General features: G+C 36.0%; 1 protein-coding gene across 3 annotated transcripts in view; it reads right to left on the reverse strand.

Moving 5' to 3' along the window:
- The window catches only part of PIAS1 (protein inhibitor of activated STAT 1), a 116993-nt gene that overhangs the window by 42598 nt on the left and 51856 nt on the right, over positions 1-22539 (reverse strand). The gene's annotated exons all lie outside the window — the stretch shown is intronic.

Raw genomic sequence — 22539 nt, forward strand, 5'->3', positions numbered from 1 at the left:
CTCCTAAACTTAGATGATCTGACTTCAGAATTTGCCTGTGGCCACTACCTCAAAGAAGGAAAGAGCTACAAAAAGAGGGGAAGGAAGGGAGTAAAGAGAAGAAGGGAGCGAGGGGAAGGGGAGTAGGGAGAGAGAGCAGAACAAGAGAGCAGGCAAAACGGGCAGGTCTGTGTAAGAGCAGGGATTCCCGTAGCATGCTGCTGTGAGCAAGAATAATTCTATTGGCTATACCAGTTACATACATACTTTAAAAATCAGTGTTAATGTTTCCTCAGTGCTTAGCACAAAGCAGCAATGAATGATTGCTGAATGAATTAAAGAATATGACAATTTAAAAATACCAAACTATTTAAACGATACTTTTCAGGGTAATTTTCTAGAAGAAAAGGATCACTAAAAGTTACTATCAAGGAAATCCTGGCCTGTGGGCTACTTAAAGCCGTGTAGAAAAAGTAGCTGAATTTGGCCATCTCTTGTTTAAACGGGATTTAAACTGACTTGTAAGCAACACTTCCCCTACAATTACCACCAAATTGCAGTATGTCATGCTAAAAAATCTACAAAATGTATCAGGAGAAAAAAATGGAAAAGATCACGGCTGATCTACAATTTCATCTCAATATAGAAGCATCTTTTAAAGGCCAGATTTGCATTTCTGTTTTCTGTGAACTGGGAAGGCTTTTTCTTAAAGATTCTATCCCCAAGAAAGAGTTACTAACCAGAAAGTTATCTTAATTGTGAGGTACCAACCTGGCAAATGGCTGATAACCAAGGACTAGAAGAATGCAGAAAAGCAGTTTCCTCATTCAAACAATGCAAGTAACTCCTTTCCTTCTTAAAGGGTATCTCTCTATGAAGATTTTAATCCAGTAGGCTTGGTCTAATTTAGATTTCTGGCTCCACTCTAATGCAGTGCTAAAATAATTTCCCAAGTATAAAAATTCATATTTCTCTTTAGGCAAAATTTCAGATTCATTTTAGAATGTGTGAGTACAGTAAGTTTTGGACACACATATGCAGATTTAGATAAAGACGACATGACTAAAATAAAGAGGCAGTTGCTTGTGCCACAGACAGAAATGAGGTTTATTACTTCGTAATAACCCCTACTTACAAACTCTTTTAGACTGTAATGCTCATGAAGTTATTACAATTTATCTGGAAAGGCACCTTTCATCTATGTGGTTTTCAGGCTTAATTTGAATGAATGAATGCCAGTGACGAACTTAGAGTTTTGTCTCAGTAACAGACTATCTTAAAAACTTTTCTGAAAGGCAATTAAGCTATTATTATCCCCTTCAGAAAAACTCAGGCCAAACAGAATCACAGAATCCTCATACTGAAAAAGGAGTCCAGTGTATCATCCTCAACAGTGACTTCTAATGTTAGGGGTATGCATCTCAGAAGGTACACAAGTTAATGCACCGGGATACAAGAAAAAGGACCTATCTACCTGTAAATTTAAGTTTCAAAAGTTGAGATTTTGCATGAAATCTCTGATCTAGTTTATAAAAATATCTAAAATTTTATGTAAAATCTTAACTTTTTAACTTTTCTTTATAACATATAGAATATTAGTATAATAGCTTAATAGATCTCTCTCTCTCTCTCACACACACACACACACACACACACAAACACACACACTTGTGCTAACTTATTTTACTGAGAGGTGCATTTGATCACATAAGTTTGCAGACCACCAATCTAGAGTTCAACCTTCCTTTCAACCTTTCTTCACGCTTTGTCTGAACCCATTGAGAGGTGGGAGAAAAGTGGCCATTACCTTGTCAGGCAGAAGATGGCTGATATTAACAGTTAAATTATAAGAAAGTATGCAACCCTACAGAGAGTAGCTAAATTTAGTGGAAAGAGATGAGGTCACGTAGACCTAGATTCCAAAATGGCTTTGCCATTTACTTGCCATATGACCATAGGTACTTATCCACTCTGTGACTGTTTCCTCCTCCAATATTTATTTACACATAAGCACACACACACACAACTTCATAGTTATTCTGAAGAATATAAATGAGGTAAGATATTTAAAACAACCAACAATTTCCTTTTCTGCTTTCCTCCTTATGCCCTTATACTGAGTCAAAATACATAATGCAGTAATTTTTACCCATCAGTGTCATATACCACATCCAGTGACAGCCATTCTTCAAGTATTTTAGACAGCATTAATGAGCCCTTCTTTCTCAACTCTTCTCACTGTATTTCAGGGGACAGTGCAGAATTACTCACCATCCTAACCCTCAGACATACTTCAGGCTGTCACACCCTTAAAGCAACAGCAAGAACTGGACACACTCTGTCGGAGTATATATGTTTATTCTAAATAAGATTATTCCAGTGCCACTGACATTAGTTTTGGCCAGTGAAATGTGAATGGAAGTATACCACTTCTAGGCAAACCTTCATGAGTTCTCCTTTAGTTTCACCACCTTTAGTTCCAGTCCACCCTGATTCTAGAGTAGAAAGAACATAAAGCATAGCCACACCCAATCTGTACCTAATAAGTAACATAAGCCAGACTTCACTGAACCTTGTTTGCCACTGAGATTTATGGTTGTTTATAAACTGATACATTATTCCAGATGTGATGTGACTAAAAGAATATTTTTATCGGGGCGCCTGGGTGGCTCAGTGGGTTAAGCCTCTGCCTTCGGCTCAGGTCATGATCTCAGGGTCCTGGGATCGAGCCCCGCATCGGGCTCTCTGCTCAGCAGGGAGCCTGCCTCCCCGCCGCCCTCTGCCTGCCTCTCTGCCTACTTGTGATCTTTGTCTGTCAAATAAATAAATAAAATCTTAAAAAAAAAGACTATTTTTATCAACAACTATACTATTGTTAATCTACTACTACTACTGTTAATCTATACAACTATGAAAAAAAAAGGTATCTGCTCCTTTTTCAGACTTAGAAATTGATATTCAAAGTTGTTAAGTAACTGTCAAGGCCTCAGACTAGGTTAAGTAGAAGCAGAATCTAAACATCTCCAAAGCCCATGTTCTTCTCATAATACAGGTTCATTAGCTCCCCTAATCTGGGTGGTATACTTCTCTTCATACAGTTTAGCATTATACTGGATCACAAAAAACAGGAAAAGAATGACCCATTATCCCTTTATCATAACTGTTTACCATTTAACATTATTTCCTTTTAGTCATTTTTATATCAAATTGTATGGACAATTTGAAAGTTCACTTTTAAAAACATCACCCTTATTATATCATTCAATTATAATCTCTATTACCATATTTTAATTATGGGATTGTATTCTGTCTACGGGATATAATGAAAATCTTAATTACTCCCCTGATTAGCTATTTAGGTTGTTTCTAATTTTACATTATTTGAAACAACTCTGTGAACATCTTTGGGCTCATGTTTGTTTTTTGAAAGGGGGGGCAGTTATAACTTTCTTTGGATCAATTCCCAGATGTGGCATTTCTGGGTCAAAAAGTATGAAGACTTTTATGAATCTTGACACGCTGCGGAAGTGATTTTCAAATGATTAAAACATTATATAAAATACCACCAGTAATTTATGCATCTACTAATTGCACCCTACTCTGGCCTGCATGGGAGTTGTGCTAATTTAATGGGTGGATCATGGTTAACTCCTTAGTAGTTTAATTTGCGTTAAAGAGTTTTTCCCTGTTTATTTTTGTTTGGTTTCCTATTTAGTTAATTATCCAATCTTGTCCTGCACCCATTTTTATATTTGCATAGGGATTTCACATATAAGAACATTAACCTGTGGAAATTTACTGCAAATATTTTCCCCAGTCTACTATATTTTTTTGATTTGGCTACATTTTTGGACAAGTTAAACTTTAATGTAATCTCATCTGTCAACCATGTCCTTTACAAATTCTAATTGTTCCCTTCTTAGGTTCAATCAATATATAATTCAGGTTTTTGGCTTGTTGTTTCTATGTAATTATTAATCCATCTGGAACTTATTTTAGTATGCGATATTTTTAAAAATCTAAATTGCTGTTACTCCAAACTGCTTACCGTTATACTAGCACCATATGTTAAATAATCCTTCCCTTCCCTATGGATGTGTGTTTCCTTTCTCATATATTAAATCCTTATATCCAATATATTCCATTTCTGGGCTATCTTCCCATTGGTCTTTTTTATCCTGGTGCTGGCACTCTAGTTCTTAACTGTTACAGATTCATTATGTTTTAATATCTTATAATTAGGTTTCTCTCCACCCATTCTTTTTCCAGAACTTTAACCAACTTAAATATTTATTCACCGATATGAACTTCTGAATAGTTTTGCTACGATTTTTAAAACCTAATGGTATTTTGAGTAGAATTACAATAAACCTACAGATTATTTTGACAACTGACCTCTTTATATCTTTACATCTTTAATCTGGCCATACTGGAGTAGTACCCTGTGTCCATTTATTCATATCCTTTTTTTTTTTTTTAAAGATTTTATTATTTGACAGAGAGAGACACAGCAAGAGAGGGAATACAAGCATGGGGAGTGGGAGAGGGAGAAGCAGGATTCCCACCGAGCAGGCAGCCTGATGCAGGGCTCAATCGCAGGACCCTGGGATCATGACCTGAACTGAAGGCAGATGCTTAATGAGTGAGCCACCCAGGTGCCCCCATTTATTCATATCCTTAAGGTTTTGTCATTTTCATCACATAGTTACACAGTTCCCATTAAGATTATTCTTTTTTTTAAGATTTTATTTATTTATTTGACAGAGAGATCACAAGTAGGCAGAGAGGCAGGCAGAGAAAGAGGGGGAAGGAGGCTCCCCGCTGAGCAGAGAGCCAGATGCAGGGCTTGATCCCAGGACGCTGAGATCATGACCTGAGTTGAAGGCAGAGGCTTTAACCCACTGAGCCATCCAGGCACGCCACCCATTAAGATTATTCTTCAATAAATAAGGAGAATGCTCATATAATAAAACACTCTGCCACCAAAAAGAGAGAGAGAGAGAGAGAGAGAGAGAGAGGGAGAAATCAATAACACCAAAGGTAGTTTCGTTATAAAGATCAATAAAACTGATATGCCTCTAGCCAAATTAAAAAGAGAGGACACAAATGACCAATATCAGGAGTAAAAGGCAACATCACTACTGATCCTACATATATTAAAAACATACAAGGAACTATTACAAACACTTTTATACCAAAAATTCTGACAACTCAGAAAAACCAGACAAATTTCTTGAAAAACAGAAACAACCAGAGTGCACTCAAGAAGAAACAGATAACATGAATAGTCCTATAACTAGTAAAGAAACTAAATTTGTGGTTAAATTTATTTTTCCTCAAAGAAAGGCTAGGCCCATATATGTCTTCTCACGGAAATCTACCAAATATTGAAGAAAAAAGAAAAAAACAGTTCTACACAAATTGCTTCAAAAAACTGAATAATTCTATCAAACATTTAAAAAAGAAGTAATGCAAGTTCTAAACAAAGTCCCCCCCCCCAAAAAAAATTAAAAAGAAGGGAATGTATCTCAACTCATTCTTTGAGGTCAGTATTACTCCAGTACAAGACAAAGATATTATAAGAAAATTATCAACCATTACTTCATATAAGCATTAACACAAAAATTCTTAGCATAACATTTAGCGAATCAAATCTAACTATATATTAAGAAGTATAGTACATTAAAACAAAGTAAGATTTCTCCCAGGAATGCCGGAACCAATATCCAACATTCAAGTCACCAGATTAACTTTAAAAAAAAAGCCATAATGTCATTTTAGTAGATGTAGAAAATGCCTCTGACAAAAATTCAACATCCATTCTGGATTAAAAAACAAACTCTTGGCAAAGCTGGCAGAGATACAAACTTCCTCAACCCAAGAAAGAATTCTTATGGGAAACTTATAGCCAACACTATACTTAAAAGTGAAAGACTAAATACTATTCCCAAAAAATCAGAAACAAGGTAATGATAACCACTCTCATCATTTCTATTGAAGTACTAGAGATTCTTGCCCAGGTAACAAGGCAACAAAAAGGAAACCATCAAGACTGGAAAATAAGTGAAACTGCCCATCACAGACAGTATGATGACTTATGTAGAAATCTAAAAAAAGCTATTTAGAATAAGTGAATAAGTGAATTTAGTGGGTAAAGATGATATACAAAAATTTGTTGTATTGTATATACTAGGAGCAAACAATTAGGAATTGACTTTTTTTTTTTTAAAAACATCTTTACAATAGCATCCCCTCAGAAAGAAATACTTAGGAATAAATATCACAGGGGGTATAAGACCTTTAAAAATGCCAAACACTACTCAGAGAAATTAAGAACTCAAATAAATGAAGAGATATACAGTGTTCATGGATCAAAAGGTATCAGTTGTTTCCAAACCAATCAGTAGATTCAATGTAATCCAATTAAAATCCTAGCCAGGTGTTTTCAGGAGGAGGGTACAGTAATTGACAAGGTGCTTCTAAAACTCACTTGGAAATGCAAAGGACCTAGAAAAACCAAACCACTTCAAAAAAGATGACAAAACTGAAGGGCTAACACTAGCTGATTTTAAGACATAAAAGTACAGTAATTAAGACAGTACGATAACGGTGTCAAGAGAGTATAAAAATAATCAATGCAGGAGAACAGAGTCTTAAAATATACCCACATATATATGAGAACTAACTTCTGACAAAGGTACAAAGGCAATTTAGTTGAAAATTAATACTCTTTTCGATGAATGATGCTGGAACAACTGGACGTCCATGTATGTGGAAGGAAAAATAAGAGCTTCAAATCACACAGTACACCATATGCAAACATTAATTTGAAATAGGTCATAAATAACATCACAGAGGAAGCTCCAAGATCCCTCCTCTAAAACAGCCACTGAGCGGGGGAAAAGTCTATCAGAATTAGTGATTTCAGAACTCTAAAACCTGATCAGACCACTTACAGCAACCATGGGAGTTTGTTTGATAGACAAGACTGCTAAAATTTGTTTAAAAAGCTATGTCAGTGATCCAGCAACTATCCACACCACTTCTAGGCCCCACTGTGGCTGTGCGAACTGTGGTCTGTGTTCCTAGAGAGGCTGGTGGGGCTAATATGGACAGTAAGAACCAGGTCTTCCAAAAATTTGGGGTTGTACATTTTGTGTGGTCTGGCGGTTCCCTAAAGGACCAGAGCAGCAAGTTGCCCTTTGTTTCAAGACCTGCTCTAGCTTCGGCAGCTTCCCTGCCAGCATCTAGCAGAAGATTTAAAGAGATATACAAACTTTGGTTTTTTAACATCCAGACATCTGGGAAAATCTCACAGGTTGACTGAAGACACAATGGAACAGACAATTCACAAACCATACACAACAAGGAATACAGACTTTGCAAGGGGGGGCGGCGACAGTATAGAAAAATCACTATGCAAAACAGACAGCTGCATCCCTCGAAAAGTAACAAAAGCAATCACTGAAGAGAGTGAGAATGTGATTTCCAGAGTTAGCGTATTAAGATACTCAAAACAACCAGTTCTCCACAAAAATTTGCAAGCAAAGACACAGAGTAATTAAATACAACTGAGAGCCCAGAAACAAACCCTCACATCGATGGTCAACTGATTTTCGACAAGCATGCTAAGAATATTAAATGGGGAAAGAAGAGTCTCTTCAACAGATGGTAGGAAAATTGGTTATCCACAGGCAAAAGAATGCTGTTAGAGCTCTACCTTACAACATCATAGATAAAAATTAACTCCAAGTGGATCCAAGACTAAATTTAAGAGCTAAAAAGTAAACACTTTAGAAGGAAACAATATTCATGACCTTGGATTTTGCGATGGTTTCTTTAAATAGGATGTTAAAAGTACAGGCAAAAAAAAAAATATATATATATATAAATTAGACTTCATTAAAATTAAAAATGTACATCAAAGGACATAAAAAGAGTGAAAGACAACACAAAGAATGGCAGAAAATATTAGCAAACATAGACTGATAAGGGTTTAATATCTCAAATATATGAAGAATTCCTACAACTCAATAAAAAGAAAAACAACCCAATTTTTAAAATGGGCAAAGAATTTGAGCAGCTACCTTTCTGAGGAATATATACAAAAGGCTAATAGGCACATGAAAAGATGCTCAACATCTTTAGCCTGGGAAATGCAAATTAAAACCACAATGAGATATACACCTAGTAGAATGTCTAAATTTTTTTTTAAGATTTTATTTATTTATTTGACAGAGAGAGAGAGAGAGATCACAAGTAGGCAGAGAGGCAGAGAGAGAGGGGAAAGCAGGCTCCCCACTGAGCAGAGAGCCCGATCGATACAGGGCTCAATCCCAGGACTCTGGGATCGTGACCTGAGCCAAAGGCATTAACCCACTGAGCCACCCAGGTGCCCCTAATGTCTAAAATTTTAAGAACGACAACACCAAGTATTGGCAGACAAAGAGTAACTGGGAAGCTTATATACTGCTGGTGGGAACACTTTAAAAAATAGCTTGACAACTGCATAAAAAGTTGAATCTACATCTATCATAATACCCATTTACTCCATTCCTTAGAAAAATATAAGCATATAAACACACAAAGGTTTGGGTCTCAATTTTCAAAGCAGGTCTGTTTTCAACAATCCAAAACTGGAAACAACCCCAATGTCTATTAACAGATGAATGACTAGTGTTACATCTATATAATCAAATACTACCTAGCAATAAAATGGAATAAACTACTGATACAACACAGATAAGTTTTAGTTATAATTCTTAGTAAAAGAAGATCGAACCCTTTCCCTAAGTATATAAACCATGATTCCATTATATAAAATTTTAGAAAGTACAAATTAATCTATAGATGTAACATTCATAATGTGACAGAAAGCACATTCAATCTAGGGGCTGGGTGAAAACAGAAGGGGTAACAAGGAGGGATTACTAATAGGATGAGGAAACTTTGGGGAGTGAGGGATATGTTCATTATTTTGATAATGGTGATTTCATAGGAAAAATGTATTAAACTGTACATTTTAAATATGTGCAGCTTATAATATGCCAAGGATATTTCAATAAAGCTGTTTTTAAAAAACAGTAACTAAAGCAAAAGGCAGAAGGAAGGCAGAGGAGGAGGGAGATGAACAAGAAAACCTGAGGAACCACCAACATTAAAGGCTCAAACCAAGGAAGAAATAGCCAACGGCACCTGGGTGGTTCAGTCAGTTAAACACATCTGCCTTCAGTTGAGTCATGGTCCCAGGGTCCTAGGATGGAATCCCTACTCTGTAAGGAGTCTGCTTCTTCCTCTGCCTTTCCCCACAGCTTGTGCGCTCTCTCTCTCTCTCTTACTCTCTCTCAAATACATAAATAAAATCTTAAAAAGAAAAAAAAAAAAAAAAAGAAGAAGAAGAAATGGCCAGAAATTCAGAAAGAAAAGCAGGGGGAAATGGTGTCCTTGATACAAAGGGAAGAGAATTTCAAGGCAAATGTGGACAGTGTTAAATGCTCAGAGGTCAGGTAAGATGAGAGTTGAGTACAAGATTTAACAACCAGCAAGTCATAGGTATCTCCACTGGGTGTGTTTCAGTGGAATGGGAGAAGCAAAAGCCAGAGTGCAATGGGTTCAGGTGTGAATGGTTTAAGTTACTGATTGTAACATTTAAATATGAGATCTTCAATTGTTTTCATATCTGCAACAGGAAATTATATTAATGTCTCAGGGTTTTGCATTACTTACTATACTGTTTTGAATCACTGGAACCAATCTTGAAGGTCTCCAAAGTTCTAGAATGTACAGTAATTTGAAACTTCTGAAATTCTGCTAAGACCCGAGTTTGACTGCTGGCTGTTTGGGAGATGAAGGACTAGTGTCTTTCAGGTAGTACCTCCGCCTCTCAACATGACCTGAATTGCTGTATACACCTGTAGTCACTGAATGTAAAACAGAAGTCACGCAGATTTTTCACTTACTGTATGCTCCAATTTAGAGAAAAGATGAAATGTTCTAATGGTATTCACAATTAAGGATACTTGCAAAGGTCATGGGGGAATATCTCTTATGAATATTAAGGGCTTACCATACTCATAGATTTTCAACAACCTTTCCCTGGTAAGTTATAACTACTAACATTTCATCTCTAAGAAAGAAAAGCACTGCCCACAATAACCAGGATAAAACTATAAATTCAAAAAAACACAAAATGTGCAGAGAGTAAGTTAAGTTTTTAAAATGTCATCTTTTTTTTTTTTTTACATACTGTCCCACAGAGAGATGAACTAGACTAAAAAGAGAAAGAGGAATCATGTTGCAATTTACATAACTCAAAACACTGGAAGGTAAATCCTAGATACATAAAATAAACAAGGTTATTGAGATTCTGATGATAGAAACACTGAGCTAATCTAAGTGGCTGTACTTTCAACTGCTCTAAAAATATTCACTATTCCACCTCACCAGCAGAAAGAAAAGCTAAAAATAGTCATCTTTCTATTATAGAATATTTCTTGCTGTCTTGGGGAAAGTGAAACTCAAGTTCCTATCTACAAATGTTAGCTTTAAAATTTTTAATGAGATCTCTAGTTTTTCAAACAAACAAACAGACAAACAATAACCTGGACAACTATATAATTTTTTAAAAACAGAGCTGGAATGATATATTTTCAGCCAGTGAGCTGCTAATTACCATTAAGACAGAAGGTTGCAGAAAACTTATTTCCTCCAATAAAGGCAGATACACCAAATCATCAAAAAACTAAGAGTGCTTTGACGAACTACCTTATCTTTAAAATGGGAGGTTTCTTTAAGTAAACAATATTTAATTACATGTGAATTTTTCAACTCACAGAGAAGGAAAATTACCAATACTAAGAAACAGGAAACAACTGTAACATGCAATACTGTTAAGACTTCAGCTCCTTAAAACCCTCTGATTTCATTTTATCATACCCTAACTGCAAGTTCCTAATAAACTCATTTTCAGTATGCTTGCCTGTGCCTTTCATTATCTTTCTCCTCTGGAGTTTAACTCCTATTTATTTGTCTTTTTTTTTTTTTTTTTTTTTTTGATAGTTTGCTGAGTTAGAAGCTGGTTTCCTGATAGACTTAATCAAATGAGCCTACAGACTCCTGGGCAATTTTAAAGCTTAAAGTATGGTAAATATTTTGTCTGGCCCATCTATTCTCGCACGGCTGGCAGGCCATCAGGCTATTTTAAGTCCAGTGGGGTAAGAAACAGGACTGGGTCAAATCAAGCCAGCCACCTATGAACCAAGTCTGATGATCAATGTTTAAATGCAAAAACAGAATGGGAAATAGACTATAATTAAGAAGTTAGTTCTCTCTCTCTCTTTTGCAAAAACTTCTTTTCATTTTCTGACCGATCAACTGATTGATTGATTTTGGTTATTGGTAATACAATACAACCATTCCAAGTTAGGGAAAAAAATCCAAAAGTCTACTAGTTCATGACAGCAGCTAAAAACTATCATATATACTCTTCAGGCATTTTCCTATATATACATATATATGTGTGTGTGTATATATATCCCTGAGTGTAAGATCAATGAATACACTTTTTACTTAAAAATGTGCAATAAAATCTTTCCACATCAATAACCATATCTTTGTCATCATTTTAAGTAGCTACATGATATTCTATTATGGAGATATGCCGTTAATACAACTAATCTCTTATTGCTGGACATTTATATCATTTTTAATTTTTTCATTCCACAATCAATCCCTCTCTGGGTGTGTGTGCATGTGTGTGTGTATATCTGTATGATCTTTATTTCCTTAGGACATCCTCTTAGAAAAGGAATGGGTAGGTCAAAAGATAGACACATTCTTAAAGCTTTTGTATAAGGTGCCAAATTGCTTCAAGAAAAGTTCAGTAAGTGGTATATGAGAGCTCTAGATTTCCTTGGCAACACTGGGCAGTAGGTTAAAAACATCTTATTGTCTTAAATTTGCCTTTCATTGGCTACTCTCTAAGTTGACTGACTACTTTTCATACCCTTACTGGCTTTCTTTGTGTTGTGAATCACACTACTCTGCTGCGTGAGTCATCTTTTCATTTTTTCTCTTGATGCTTCAAAACTGAGAAACGACCACTGCTTTTAGTGACATTATAGTCATTGATGACCTAGATAAGAGCAGTTTCTTTGGCATGGGGTAGGTGCAAACCTACTTGGAAACAGTTCATGAAAGAAAGGGAGAAAAGAAATAGGAGACAGTAAACTGAGACACCCCTGGCAAGGAATTCTGTGATGAAGGGAAAGAAAATGGGGGTATAGCTAGAAGGAAATTAGGAGAAAAGCTGTTTAAGATGGGAAAGTTAGCCTAAAGTTGTATATTAATAGAAATATCTAGTAAAGAGGCAAAGAGTTGATGATGCATAAAGTGTTAAGGATTAGCCTGAGCCCAGAGACTTCATCCAGGGTTCCAGGAGAAAAAAAAAAAAAAAAAAAAAAATTGATAGCATATGGGCAGAGAAGCAGGTAGGTGGGTATAAGTACTTATGATGGTAGGAACTTATACTTTCTGGTTGGTCCCATCTCCTCAGTGAAAGAGAAGTAAAAAAGCAAATATATCAGCAAAGAGAGTGGAAGAACAGTTGTTTGTGAAAGAACAAGAATGAAATGATCATCTAGCAGAGTGGGAAAGTAGGGACTAGGGTAACACTGTATGATGGCTGAGTAGGACATCCACATACAAATGATTTTCAACAGCCTTTCACATATAAAGATACATACTATAGTCAGATACTGAAAATAGTTTCCCTTGGTTTACTTATTGTGCCATTTAATGTAGGAAAGATTTGGGGTTTGTTTTTGTTTGGTTTTTGTTTTTTTGTGAGTCTTCACCATGAAATAATGTCTTCTTTCCTTAGGGAAAATTCATTCCTTACACCAATATTATTTAAGTATTATTTATGTAATTTAATGCATTTATTTAAATGCAACCTTTATTTCCCTCTGATGTTGTTTTAATTTCATTTCTAAGCATTTAAATCTTTAAGCCATTCTGACATTATTCTGGTAAGTTGTAAGGTAGGAATCTTACTTTTTAATGGCTAATTAGGAACTCCTGAACAATTTAATATCTAATTCATGCTACTAATTAGAAATTTCACTTTCATGTTATTTTTAAATTGTACTTCTACTTCATTAACTGCTTATTCAGGCACCAGCTCCACAGTTTCAATTACTGTGCCTCTGCCACATATAAACACAGTATATTCTATATGTGGTATGGCACACAGCCCTTTGTCAGAATTCCTTAATTCTTATTTTTCCTTATCTTATACTGGACATTTTTACTCATGGTACCTACACCACATCCAACCTCCCCTTCTAGCTAGAATCTTCCCAGTTCACATATCCCACCAAAGCAGCAGCTCTAGGCTGTTTTCTGTCCTGAACATTAACAGGACCAGGGAGCATACTTTTTCTAGGGGTGGTCTACCCACTGACTTCTGGACAACTCACAAAATGACTGGGCTTGAAGGAATCCATCCATTATCAACATATTAACTAAAATAAATTCAAACTAGCTTCTTCCATGATTTGGAGGGTGGAACATGCATGGTTTCTGAGAGTTCTTTGTAGCCAGAGGAAAACAAAACAGATGCTTAGAGAGATACAGAGGTGCTATAGAAGGAAAGAAGGCACGTAACCAGACAAAGAACATACATAATCATAACTTTCTGATTCTGGTTTTAATTCCTATATACCCTTACATTAAACTTTTCTTAGATAACATGAGGTATTACTCCCTTTCCCTTGAAATCAAAAAAGACTGTAACGCAAAGGAATTTTAGAATCTTCCTCTTCCCTTCACCTCCCTATTAAGTTGGATTTTTAATTATAACTATACTAAATTACTGAGACTAGCCATCATTCAAAGGACGGTGTCTTTCTACATATTAAGATCTTTAGGAGTCTATAAACATTTTTTTCTTCAAATAAGTCCTATACAATTGAGGAGTATTCTTTTGTATTTTTTTATTGTTCCATGAGCTTTTTCTTTAACTTTATAACTAGTTCTTAGTAAACATCAATATTTCTCATAGTGTGATCCACAAGAATACACTTGGAGATGTTCTAAAAGGTTCTGAAAAGAGCCCTGAAAAGGGAAAAATGCTCTATAGAGGGAAAGGATTCCACGTCCAAAGAATTTTGGGACGTCGTTGCATAAAACATTTTCTACTTAGAAATTCACAGAGCACACGTTCATATTTAAAGCCCTGAGAAATTCCACAGTAACAAAACTCACTTTTTAAGTTTCCAAACTTAATAGGACATGGTCAAAGAATACCTCCTGACATCCCACGGAACCAGTATCCAAGGATCACATTTTGTATAACTGTGGTATATAAGTTAGTAGACATTTCTTGTACACTTATTCAGCACCTTCTATTCCCCTAATAGACATTTTTGTTTGTGGCTTTACTTCCAGTCTCAGAATGGAGCATATGACCAAAGTCTAGGCCAAAAAGTACATTACATTCCCCTGCCAGGGTTGATTGATCAAGGTCTGGACATGGCATTTAAAACAGTTCAGTCATAATGAACCTCAGGACTTTCCCCTGGGAATGCTAAGACAAAGACTTTTTCCTCTTTTCAGGTAGGTGGGAATCTGAAAGGAATTGCTGGGAACCACGTTAAGTGCCTAAAAAATGCGACCAACATCAAGGAAGCAGAGCCATGAAATGGAGAACATAAATCCAACTGTTACACATTCATTCAACAAATATTTACTAAGCACCTAATATGTTTTAAGATACTATTCTAGGTGCCTGAAATAATCAATGAACAAGAGACCAAAACATTTGCCCTTATGGCACTTACGTTCTAATGGGCAAAGAAAGATAAATAAATAATATGAAATAAAGTATATTAGAAGGTGATAAGCGTTATGGAAATAATAAGGCAGGACAATGAGGATTGGAAGGAATGAAGTGCAATTTTAAATAAGGAGTCTGGGTAAGTTTCATTAAAAATAGTAATACCTTTACTTGAGGGAGGTGAAGGAGATAGTCATGTGAGTACCTGTGGGAACAGCCTTCCAGGGAAAGAAAACAACCATGCCAAGTCTCTAAGACAAGAGCATACCATGCATTCGAGCAACAGCAAGAAAGCCAGTGTAGTTAAGAGTGCAGTTAACAGGGGCGCCTGGGTGGCTCAGTGGGTTAAGCCTCTGCCTTCAGCTCAGATCATGATCTCAGAGTCCTGGGATGGAGCCCCGCATTGGGCTCTCTGCTCAGCAGGGAGTCAGCTTCCCCTCTCTCTGCCTGCCTCTCTGCCTACTTGTGATCTCTCTGTCAAATAAATAAATAAAAATCTTAAAAAAGAGTCCAGTTAACAAAGAGAATACTCCAGATGATATTAGACAAGTAACAAACAGAGGGCTAGATCATAAGGATTTGGGATTTTACTGAGTCACATGGGAGTCCAAAGAGTTTTAAACAGAGAAGTAACATGATTAGTGTACATTTAAAAGTATGACTCTGGCTTCTAAGTTGAGAAAAGTGTAAAGGGGGCAACAGTAGAAGCCGGGATTAATGTAATCACCCAGGTGAGAGTTGACGATGGCTCAGTTTAGAGGAGTAGCAGCAAAGGTAACAAGAAATGGTAAAATTCTGGATGTATTTTAAAGGTAGAGCCAGCAGGACTTCCCAACTAATTAGACTGGGACATAAGAAAAGAGAAAAAACCAGTATGACTCTAAATATTTCAGTCTGAGCAACTAGAAGGATGAAGATTCCCTTAACCAAGACGATGACTCTGGGCAGTATCTGTTTGGGACAAAAGAGAACAAAAACTCACTTCTGGACATACTAAGTTTGAGAAAGACATCTGAGTGGTGATTTTGTACAGGCGGTTAGATGAGACTCTGGAATTCATGAAATAGGTCTTGGCTAAAGATATAAATTTAGGGTCATCGATGTGTAATGACTATTTAGAGGCTTGAGACTAGATTAAATCACCAAAGAAGTGTAGGCAGAAAAGAGTCTGGGAGAAAGAGAGGAATAAGCAAAGAGGTATAAGAAGAGATGACACAGGAAAATCAAGAGAGGGGGTAGTATCCTGGAAACCAAGTGGCAAAGTGCTGCAAGCAGCAGAACCTATGTCAAAAGCTATTAAAAGATCAAGCAGGGTCTGAGAAGAGACCACACATTTTGACATCACAGATCTTCTTGATGAGGGAGGTTTCAATGGAGGGACTGTAGCAAAAGGCTGACTGGAATGGACATACAGGTGAATGGAAGGTGAGAACTGGAGACATACTACGGAAGACTTGCTCAGGAATTTTGCCATAATGAGGAGCAAAGCAATGGGGTGGAAGCTGGCAGAAAAAGCAGAATGTCAAGAAAAAGATCTTGGTGTTCACTGAGCTCAGCATCAAGCCCCCTATTCTTTGGTTATATGACTAAAGGATTAGCTTTTATGTTAATGCCAGTTCTGGACAGTTTTTCTATCATTTGCAGTATAAAGAATACTAAATTTTTTTCACATTAACTATTAATTAGCTCTCATGCTTAACTCTTAATTAGTTCTAACAGTTCCTCGCTGTTGATTTTCTAGTAGTTTTCTTGTACATAAGTTCTTGTATAAAACTTACCTAGAAGTATCTGGCTACACTATATAACTCTAGACTAGAAAGGGAAATTATTTTAAATAATGTTTCACTATTTACCTAGTATAGACTGAAACAAAATGACTACACTGAAGTTTTTTTTCTTAAATGTGTATTTTCTCCAGCTAAGTATAAGCATTAAGTATTTACTTCAACTTTTTGTTTAGAAATGTTGGCCACTTTATCTTTCATCATACATTACTATTAATTGTATAACTGCATTTAGATATGGTTAACAGCCATTTTCAAATCCATTCTGCACTATCCTTTCTTTCTTACATAAAATGTAAGAATAAAATATTAAAATCTGAATTAAGGAGTGCCTGGGTGTCTCAGAGGGTTGAGCCTCTGCCTTCGGCTCAGGTCATGATCTCAGGGTCCTGGGATCAAGCCCTGAGTCGGGCTCTCTGCTCAGCAGGCAGCCTGCTTCTGCCTCTCTCTGCCTACTTGTGATTTCTGTCAAATAAATAAATAAAATCTAAAAAAAAAATCTGAATTAAGTACCTAAATCATAAACCTAGAAAAGGCTCCAAAGACTGCAATTATCTAGTGTAAACACTGGGCATTTAATAACATTTGCCTCTAACTAATTTTATAGTTACAAAAGACAAACTAGAAATTTTAGGCATTTAGATAAATACTGATTTGCACCCCTAAAATATACTGCTTAAGAGAATTCAATTTTACCAACTATGATGTTTACTTTCCCCGAGGAAGAAATGAATTTCCTTCTGATAAGGATTAAGACGACTCATGAGATGGAAGGTGGCGGCAAGTGAGCCCAAACCTAAGCATACCTGCCTATGAACAGTGATTAGAGGAAAGACACCGTAAGTTAATGAGAAATCTCTGACAAACACCTAAATTACAAACAAGCAAGCATGTACAATAGCCCCTACTGTCCTGGACTCTCATCCCTAAAGTGGGGAGCCTACAGGTTCGAAAGTAGAAATATTATGAATACCAAGATTATTTTACTGGTGCGGACCCACAAGAATGCTCAAGCCAATGTAGATTTCTTAGATTTAGCTCCTTCTCAAATGCATCTTTCCCCTATGGTGCCAAATAATTATAAATGATGCCAGACATTCTGTTTGTCCACAGTTCCCAGGTGAGAAGAAAAGTGTGCTTAGTCAGTCTGTTCTCTGTACCTTCCCAAGGAAGAGTATCTTATACCATGTTACGTTAGTCTTTTACAGATCCAGTAATGATTTTTCACACAACGTGCCCCTAAACATAAGCCAGCCTCATCTGTAACCATCACTTTTAGCTTTGATGGGGAAGAAAGGGGAGTACCAACAGTTCAGTATCTCTAGTAGGTATAATCTCACTTCTTTCTCATCCTTTCTCCAACTCTAGGTGCAAAGGAATGCGCTCTCTTCTACACACATAATCACTTTTGCAAATGCATGTATTCACAAACTAGGGTAAATAAAAAATCAACTGGAAAAGGAAATTATCACCTTTAATTGATTCTGTACCTAAACTGTAGTTTGCCATACAGCAAAAGTATGCTTTGCAATGACCTTAAGTTGAAGAACTGAATTAGACAGATAATACCAGTTTTTCAAAACAGTAAAATGTTTAATCATGTGAGGTGATTTCTTAGGTATCAAAAAAAACACAAAAAACAAAAAACACAGTGTCTATCCTCTAAGTTTAATCTATGTAAGGCAATGAGAGTGATAACAAACTACTATCATTAAAAACTGTAATTGCATTTTTTTATAAAGTTAAAACACATTTCAGAGGTTAAGTTAAAAGCACAACGGGTAAAGCTAGAGGTGACACACTAGACTGGGAAGCAAAGGGAAAGGAAGCTGCAGATTTAGAAAGGCTAACAGAGACTATTCATGAGGTAGTAAAAGCTCCAGTGTTTTTATTCTAGTCACACCAAATAAAGCATCATTCTTCTTCAAATATTTTTCTGATTTAGCAAATCTAGATCTTATGGTGGGAAGGTGAGAATTAATATGAAAAAACCACCACATACATAAATATAAACTTGTCTTAATACTGATAATGAAGTACTCCAAGATCTACACAAACATAAGCAAATTACACACAAATACACAAATATAAATACATAGGGACTAATTTAGTTTATCCAAAAATAATCATTCTAGAATGGTTATCTATTCTCTAGAACAGAATTCTAGAGAAACTTCAACTTTAAATAAAAATGTAAGAAATAGTATCAAAGCTATCTGTTAAACAATAATGTATTATTTATACTAAATAGGGAGTTAACAATCCACATCATAAGTGAATTTGAAAATCTGAATTTTCTAATCTGCTATATGGATACAATTACAATTTGACATGTTAAGTATTTTTAGAGCTCTACTGGTTGATCTTTAACTCAATTTTCAAGGTATTCATCAGGGGGTATTCTTACCCCCTTCCCCAACTACTTTGAGGAGGAACAACTTCTTAGCTTTGGATTCTATAGACTAGAGTCCTTTCAAAATTATCTGAAGTAAAGCACTAAAGATGAATGTATGTTTCTCCATTAGACAGCAATTCTTTCATAACCATAATTATTCAGTCTATTAAGATTTCTACTCTTATGCAATGAGTGAAAATGCTTCTTCTGTCAATGACTCCTAATGTAAGCTTTAACTGTTAACAGAAAATTTGAGGAATAAGCTATTAACACATTTCTAGTAAAACAAACCAATGAAAAAATTAATGAAGGGGGAAAGAGAAGCAAGACATACTCATTACACTGAAATTTTATTGATGTTAGTATGAAGATTTAGGTTTAAATTTTGGTTATTTTGGCATTTGTTTGGTATTTGGTAAATATCAAACAGTAACTATTTACAAAACAGAAATAAAAGGGAGAATTCCCAAACCACTAGAAAATGAAAGGGAAACAAAGAAAGTACAGCTCATCTCACAGAGGTTGGGAAAGAAAAATATATGAAAGAAAGAAACGAAGATGGCAGAATCAAGACCAAATATAACAGTGGTAACAATGAAAATAAGTTACATTTTAAGATGGAGCTTTTATTTTTATTTATTTTTTTAAGATTTTATTTATTTGACAGAGAGAGATCACAAGTAGGCAGAGAGGCAGAGAGGGAAGCAGGCTCCCCGCTGAGCAGAGAGCCCGATGATGCGGGACTCGATCCCAGGACCCTGAGATCATGACCCGAGCCAAAGGCGGCAGCTCAACCCACTGAGCCACCCAGGCGCCCCTAGATGGAGCTTTTAAAAAGTCAGCCACAGTCTTGCTATTTATAAAATAGAAACCTGCCACCATCAGACACTACTTCACACCCAGTAGGTTGGCTATAATCAAAAAGACATACAATAATAAGGCTTGAGAAGGATGTGGAGAACTAGGAACCTTCACATGTTATTGGTGAGAATGTAAAATGGTACCATTGCTTTGGAAACATCTGGCAGTATGTCAAATGTTAAATACAGAATCACCATATGACCCAGTAATCCCAATCCTAGGTATATGATGTAGAGAATTAAAAACATACATCCACACAAAATCTTACACATGACTATTCATTCACAACAGCAATATTCATAATTTCAAAAAGGCAGAAACAACCCGAATATCCCTCAATGATGAATGAATCAAAAACATGTGGTATATCCATAAAATAAAATGTTATTTTGCCATAAAAAAGGAATGAAGTACTGACACATGCCACAACATGAATGAACCTTGGAAACATTATGTTAGGTAATAAAGAATATGATCTCAGTCAGAGATCATATATTGTATGACACCACTTACATGACATGTCTAGAGTAGGCAAATCCACAGAGACAGAAATTACATCATTAGTTCCAGAGGGTAGGGATAAGTGGGAATGGGGAATGGCTGATGATGGATAAGGGTCTCTTTTTGGGGTGATGAAAATGTTCTAAAATTGAGAGTGGTGATGGTAGCACAACTCTGTGACTTTACTAAAACCAATGAATTGTACACACTTTAAAATCGTTAATTTTATAGTATGTGAATTATATCTCAATAGAACTGTTACTTAAAAAACAAAAAGCACCCTAAAACAAAATGCCAGAAAAGGTTAAAAGAACAAAGAATAAAGTTTCTATTAGGCAAATGCTAATAAAAAGAAAACTTAAATAAGAATAATGACAAAAAACAAGGTAGACTTTGAGGGAAAAAAGTCCAAAAATAGAAAAAAAATCAGTTGATCTTGAGGTTTTCCCCTTAAGATTGAACTCTAAGAAAGGATTTTTATTCTCAACAGTATTAACACAGTACTGGAATCCCAAGCAGTGTTATTAGGCAAGGTAAATGAATGAAAGGCACATAGATGGTAAAAGAAGAAATGAAAGTTCGTATCTGCAGATGACATAGTAGTCTATCTAGGAAATCCCAAAAAATTTACAAAAAACTTCCTAAATCTAAGAGTGACCTTCAGCAAGGTTACAAGATACGAAATCAACAAGAATAAAAACCAACTTTACTTCTATATACTGACAACAAAAATCAAAATTTTAAATATAATAACAACTATAATTACTCCGAAGAGTAAAATACTGAGATACAGCTCTAACAAACAAGCACAGGACTTGTATACAGAAAACTACAAAATGTTAACAAAATCAAAGATCTAAAAAAAGGAAGAGACATACCACATTCACATACTGGAAGAATCAACAAAGAAAAACAATTATCCTTAAATTGACATTTAGGTTTAATGTGATTCCTGTCAAATTCCCCGTAAGATATATTTTATAGAGATAGAGAACTCAAAAATCTGTATCTAAAGGCAAACAAACAAAAACTAGAATAGCTAAAAGAATTTTTTTTAAGATATTATTTACTTATTTGACAGAGAGAGATCACAAGTAGGCAGGGAGGCAGGCACAGAGAGAGAGAGGAAGAACCAGGCTCCCCACAGAGCAGAGAGCCCAATGTGGGGCTCGATCCCAGGACCCTGGGATCATGACCTGAGCCAAAGACAGAGGCTTTAACCCACTAAGCCACCTAGGCGCCCCGCTAAAAGAATTTTTAAACAGAAGAACAAAGTTAGAGAAATCATTCTACCTGATTTTTATGACTTCTTTGAAAGCCAAAGTAATTAAGATCACGTGGTACAGGTAGAAAACACAAACACAGATCGGTGGAACAGAAAAGGGACCCAGAGGGCGGCCTGGGTGGCTCAGTGGGTTAAGCCTCTGCCTTCAGCTCAGGTCCTGATCTCAGGGTTCTGGGATGAAGTCCCACATCAGGCTCTCTGCTAGACAGGGAGCCTGCCTCCTCCTCTCTCTCTCTCTACTTGTGATCTCTCTCTCTGTCAAATAAATAAAATCTTAAAAAAAAAAAAAAAAGAAAGAAAAGAAAAAGGGACTCAGGAACAGACTGGGTCTAATTTCTGAAAAGGCACAAAAGCAATACATTGCAGAAAGGATATCATTTTCAGCAAATGGTACTGGACCAATTAACCAGCCATAAAAGAATCCCAACCTAAACCTCACCTTATGTAAAAAGTAACAAATGAGTCACAAATTCAGCATTTAAAAAATATTTATTTATTGTAGAGGGAGAGAGAGAATGCACATAGGGAGGGGCAAAGAGAGAGGGAGAAGGAGAGAGGCAGACTCCCCGCAGAGCAAGGGGTCCAAGGCAGGGCTTGATCCCAGGACCCATGAGATCACAACTTAAGGTCAAACCAAGAGTTGGATGCTTAACCAACTGAGCCACTCGGGCACCCCACAAGTCACGAATTTAAATGTAAAACATAAAAATATAAAACTTGGGGCGCCTGCCTGCCTCTCTGCCTACTTGTGTTCTTTGTCAAATAAATAAATAAAATCTTTAAAAATATAAAACTTTTAGGAAAAAGCATAAAAGAGTATCTTCCAAGTCTAGGGTTATGCAAAGAGTATGCAAACTTGACACTAAAAGTACAATCTGTGAAAGAAAAAAAAAATTTA

This window comes from Lontra canadensis, unplaced genomic scaffold (genome assembly GCF_010015895.1).
Source record: "Lontra canadensis isolate GAN:19392208 unplaced genomic scaffold, GSC_riverotter_1.0 scaffold28, whole genome shotgun sequence".
Taxonomy (NCBI): Eukaryota; Metazoa; Chordata; class Mammalia; order Carnivora; family Mustelidae; genus Lontra; species Lontra canadensis.